We start from the raw sequence: 6000 nt of genomic DNA on the forward strand, positions 1-6000 counted from the left end.
ACAATCTGAGGGTTTTTCAGGGGAGGAGACTGGGTGAGCCTGGTGGTGGGTATTGTGGAGGGCACATATTGTATGGTGCACTGGGTGTGGTGCATAAACAATGAATTCTGGAACACTGAAAAGAAACAAAACTTTTTAAAAAAATTAGTCATTTTTTAATTAAGTCATGGGAGTTGGGGGAAATTGGAAGGGGAGGTGAATCATGAGAGACTATGGACTCTAAAAAACAATCTGAGGGGTTTGAAGTGGCGGGTGGGTGGGAGGTTGGGGTACCAGGTGGTGGGTATTATAGAGGGCACGGATTGCATGGAGCACTGGGTGTGGTGAAAAAATAATGAATACTGTTATGCTGAAAATAAATAAAAAATAAATTAAAAAATAAATAAATAAATAAATAAATTTTTCCCCTTTTTGCTTCTCTGTCAATATTATTTCTATTGCTCTGTCTTCTAGCTCACTGTTCCAGTCTTTTGCTTCATCCAGTCTGCTGTTGAACCCTTCTATTTTTTCAGTATTTTTCAGTTTGATTGTTGTATTCTTCAGCTCTGTTACTTCTGTTTGAACTTTCTTATATTTTATATATCCTTATTGAAGAGATATACTATGTTTATCCATTTTTCTCCCTATTTTAGTGAACATATTTATGATTATTTCTTTGAACTCTTTTTTCAGGTATATCACTTATCTCTGTTTCATCAATGTTTTTTTTCTGAAGTTTTCTCTTGTTCTTTATTTTGGAACATATCCTTCTCTCTATTTATTTTTCCTGAAACTTTATATTTGTTTCTATGTATTGGGAGAAGTTTCCTTCAGTCACGAAGGAGTGGTCACTGGAAGGCTATAGATATTTTTCAATCTGTTTTCTGTATAGTGCCCTGTTTTGCTAATGGTCTTTGTTCTGTGGGTCTCAGAAATGAAAGTCCCCTTGGTAAGCAGCACCAGATATTCAAAGGTTGTCCCTTGGGTAGGGTGTGTGCACCCATAGAGTCTGTCAGGGCAGCAGCTACTGTGGAGAAGAAATGAGCCAGGTCTGGTGGAGTGAGTCCAAAATGAACACTAGGGCAGGGACAAGTGACAATAGAATGAAGCTTGAGAGTGCAAAAATGATACCCACTAATACAAGTCTAACAAGGAAGAATGACATTTAAAAATAGCACCAGCTAGTATTCTTCTCTAGGATTTTGATGGATTCCTATCTCACACTTAGGTTTTTCATCCATTTCCAATTTATTTTTGTGTATGATGTAAGAAAGTGGCCCTATTTCATTCTTCTGCAGGTGTCTGTTCAATTTTTCCAACACTATTTGCTGAAGAGACTATCATTTTTTCATTGGATACTCCTTCCTGCTTTGTTGAACATTAATTGACCATAGAGCTGAGGGTTCATTTCTAGGTTCTCTATTCTATTCCATTGATCTATGTGTCTCCTTTTATGCCAGTATTATACTGTATTGATGACTATAGCTTTGTAATACAGCTCAAAGTCCAGAACTTTGTCTCCAGCTTTGGTTTTTGTTTTCAACAAAAAAATAGCTTTGACTGTTTAGGGTCTTTTCTGGCTCTCTATAAATTTTAGAATTGCTTTTTCCAGTTCTGTGAAAAATGCTGGTGGTATTTTGAAAGGGATTGCATTGAATTTGTAAATTGCTTTGCATAGTATAGACACTTTAGCGATATTTGTTCTTCCACTCCATGAGCATGAAATGTTTTTTTTTTTTTCATTTCTTTGTGTCTTCTTCAATTTCTTTTATAAGTATTCTATAGTTTGCTAAGTGCAGATCCTTTATCTCTTTGGTTAGGTTTATTCTTAGATATCTTATCATTTTTGGTGTAATAGTCAATGGGATTGGTTTCTTGATTTCTCTTCATGCTGTTTCTTTATCAGTGTATAGAAACAGATTTCTGTGCATTGATTTAATACCCTGTGATTTTGCTGAATTCCTGTATCAGTTCTAGCAATTTTGTTTGATATATTTCTTGTTTTCTACAGAGAGTATCATGTCATCTATGAAGAGTGAAAGTTTGAATTCTTCTTTGCTGATTTGGATGCCTTTTATATCTTTCTGTTGTCTGATTGTTGAGACTAGGGCTTCCAGTACAATGTTGAACAATAGTGGTGAGAGTGGACAACTCTCTCATGTTTGTAACGCTGGGGGAAAAGTTCTCAGTTTTCCTGCACTGAGGAAGATATTACCTGTGAATCTTTTGTATGTGGCCTTTATGATGTTGAGGTATGTTCCCTCTATCCCAACCTCATTGAGGGTTTTTGTCAAGGAAGGATACTATATTTTGTCAAATGCTTTTTCTGCCTCTACTGAAAGGATCATATGGTTCCATATTCATTCTTATCCATAATTTATTAAACTGGTATGTCATGTTGATTAATTTGTAGACATTGAATCACCCGTGCAGTCCAGGAATAAATCCATTTGGTCATGATGAATAATCCTTTTAATGCATGTTGGATCCTATTAGCTAGTACCTTGTTGAGAATTTTTGCATCTATGTTCAATAAGGATACTGGCTTGTAATTTAACCTCTTTGACCTTGGCCAGAGCAACTTATTGCTAGACACATCCCAGAAGTTAGGGGAACAAAAACAAAAATTAACTATTGGGATTTCATCAGGATTAAAAGCTTTTGCACAACAAAGGAAACAATTATCAAAACTAAAAGACAACCTACAAAATGGGAGAAGATATTCACAAAAGACCTATCAGATAAAGGGAAAGTAACCAAAATCTATAAAAACTTATCAAACTCAACACCAAAAAAACCCCCAAATAATCCAGTCAAGAAATGGGCAGAGAGGGAGGGAGGAGTCAAGATGGCGGAGAAGTAGCAGGCTGAGACTACTTCAGCTAGGCGGAGATCAGTTAGATAGCTTATCTAAAGATTGCAAACACCTGAAAATCCATTGGTAGATCGAAGAGAAGAAGAACAGCAATTCTGGAAACAGAAAAACAACCACTTTCTGAAAGGTAGGACTGGCGGAGAAGTGAATCCAAAGCAACCGGAAGATAGACCCCGGGGGGAGGGGCCGGCTCCCGGCAAGCGGTGGAGCAATGGAGCACAAAATCAGGACTTTTAAAAGTCTGTTCCACTGAGGGACATCGCTCCAGAGGCTAAACCGGGGCGAAGCCCATGCGGGGTCAGCGTGGCCTCAGGTCCCGCAGGGTCACAGAAGGATCAGGGGTGTCTGAGTGTCGCAGAGCTTGCGGGTATTGGAACGGGAAAGCCGGCTACAGAGACAGAGCCGACAGTAAGCTCACAGCTCGGTGTTACCTTGAACCTGTCACAGGCTCAGTGAGCTCGGAGAGCTGCCAGAGGTCAGGCAGACGGGAGTAACTGGGCACTGTTCTCTGAGGGCGCACTGAGGAGAGGGGCCCTGCGCTCCCGGCTCCGCCAGGCCGGAGGCCAGGAGGCCGCCATTTGTATTCCCGTCCTCCGGAACTCTACGGAAAGCGCTCAGGGAACAAAAGCTCCTAAAAGCAAACCCGAGCGGATTACTCACCCTGACCCCTGATAAGGGCGGTGCAATTCCCCCTGGGGCAAAGACACTTGAGAATCACTACAGCAGGCCCCTCCCCCAGAAGATCAACAAGAAATCCAGCCAAGACCAAGTTCACCTACCAAGGAGTGCGGTTTCAATACCAAGGAGAGCAGCAGAATTCCAGAGGAGGAGAAAGCAAGCACGGAACTCATGGCTTTTTCCTTGTAATTTTTTTTAGTCTTGCAGTTAATTTAATTTTTTTCTTTTTCATTTTTTGTTTTTTTCATCGCCTTCTGGTAAATTTTTTTTTAACTTTTACCTTTTTCTTTTTTAACGTTTTTTAACTAGTTTATCCAATATATAGATTTTTGCTTTTTTATATTTTTCTTATTTGTTTTCTTTTTTTAAATTCTTTTCTTTTTTTTCTTTCTTCCTTTTTGAACCTCTTTCTATCCCCTTTCTCCCCCCTCACGATTTGAGATCTCTTCTAATTTGGTTAAAGCATATTTTCCTGGGGTTGTTGCCACCCTTTTAGTATTTTACTTGCTCCTTCATATACTCTTATCTGGACAAAAGGACAAGACAGAAAAATTCAACACACAAAAAAAGAAAAAGAGGCAGTACCAAAAGCTAGGGACCTAATCAATACAGACATTGGTAATATGTCAGATCTAGAGTTCAGAATGACAATTCTCAAGGTTCTAGCCGGGCTCGAAAAAGGCATGGAAGATATTAGAGAAACCCTCTCGAGAGATATAAAAGCCCTTTCTGGAGAAATAAAAGAACTAAAATATAACCAAGGTGAAATCAAAAAAGCTATTAATGAGGTGCAATCAAAAATGGAGGCTCTCACTGCTAGGATAAATGAGGCAGAAGAAAGAATTAGTGATATAGAAGACCAAATGACAGAGAATAAAGAAGCTGAGCAAAAGAGGGACAAACAGCTACTGGACCACGAGGGGAGAATTCGAGAGATAAGTGACACCATAAGACGAAACAACATTAGAATAATTGGGATTACAGAAGAAGAAGAAAGAGAGAGGGGAGCAGAAGGTATACTGGAGAGAATTATTGGGGAGAATTTCCCCAATATGGCAAAGGGAACGAGCATCAAAATTCAGGAGGTTCAGAGAATGCCCCTCAAAATCAATAAGAATAGGCCCACACCCCATCACCTAATAGTAAAATTTACAAGTCTTAGTGACACAGAGAAAATCCTGAAAGCAGCCCGGGAAAAGAAGTCTGTAACATACAATGGTAAAAATATTAGATTGGCAGCTGACTTATCCACAGAGACCTGGCAGGCCAGAAAGAGCTGGCATGATATTTTCAAAGCACTAAACGAGAAAAACATGCAGCCAAGAATACTATATCCAGCTAGGCTATCATTGAAAATAGAAGGAGAGATTAAAAGCTTCCAGGACAAACAACAACTGAAAGAATTTGCAAACACCAAACCAGCTCTACAGGAAATATTGAAAGGGGTCCTCTAAGCAAAGAGAGAGCCTACAAGTGGTAGATCAGAAAGGAACAGAGACCATATACAGTAACAGTCACCTTACAGGCAATACAATGGCACTAAATTCATATCTCTCAATAGTTACCCTGAATGTGAATGGGCTAAATGCCCCTGTCAAAAGACACAGGGTATCAGAATGGATAAAAAAACAAAACCCATCTATATGTTGCCTCCAAGAAACACATTTTAAGCCCGAAGACACCTCCAGATTTAAAGTGAGGGGGTGGAAAAGAATTTACCATGCTAATGGACATCAGAAGAAAGCAGGAGTGGCAATCCTTATATCAGATCAATTAGATTTTAAGCCAAAGACTATAATAAGAGATGAGGAAGGACACTATATCATACTCAAAGGGTCTGTCCAACAAGAAGATTTAACAATTTTAAATATCTATGTCCCCAACGTGGGAGCAGCCAACTATATAAACCAATTAATAACAAAATCAAAGAAACACATCAACAATAATACAATAATAGTAGGGGACTTTAACACTCCCCTCACTGAAATGGACAGATCATCCAAGCAAAAGATCAGCAAGGAAATAAAGGCCTTAAACGACACACTGGTCCAGATGGACATCACAGATATATTCAGGACATTTCATCCCAAAGCAACTGAATACACATTCTTCTCTAGTGCACATGGAACATTCTCCAGAATAGATCACATCCTCGGTCCTAAATCAGGACTCAACCGGTATCAAAAGATTGGGATCATTCCCTGCATATTTTCAGACCACAATGCTCTGAAGCTAGAACTCAACCACAAAAGGAAGTTTGGAAAGAACCCAAATACATGGAGACTAAACAGCATCCTTCTAAAGAATGAATGGGTCAACCAGGAAATTAAAGAAGAATTGAAAAAAATCATGGAAACAAATGATAATGAAAATACAACGGTTCAAAATCTGTGGGACACAACAAAGGCAGTCCTGAGAGGAAAAGAAACAAGAAAGGTCTCAGGTACACAATCTAACCCTACACCTAA

This window comes from Mustela nigripes, chromosome 13, assembly GCF_022355385.1.
Source record: "Mustela nigripes isolate SB6536 chromosome 13, MUSNIG.SB6536, whole genome shotgun sequence".
Classification (NCBI taxonomy): Eukaryota; Metazoa; Chordata; class Mammalia; order Carnivora; family Mustelidae; genus Mustela; species Mustela nigripes.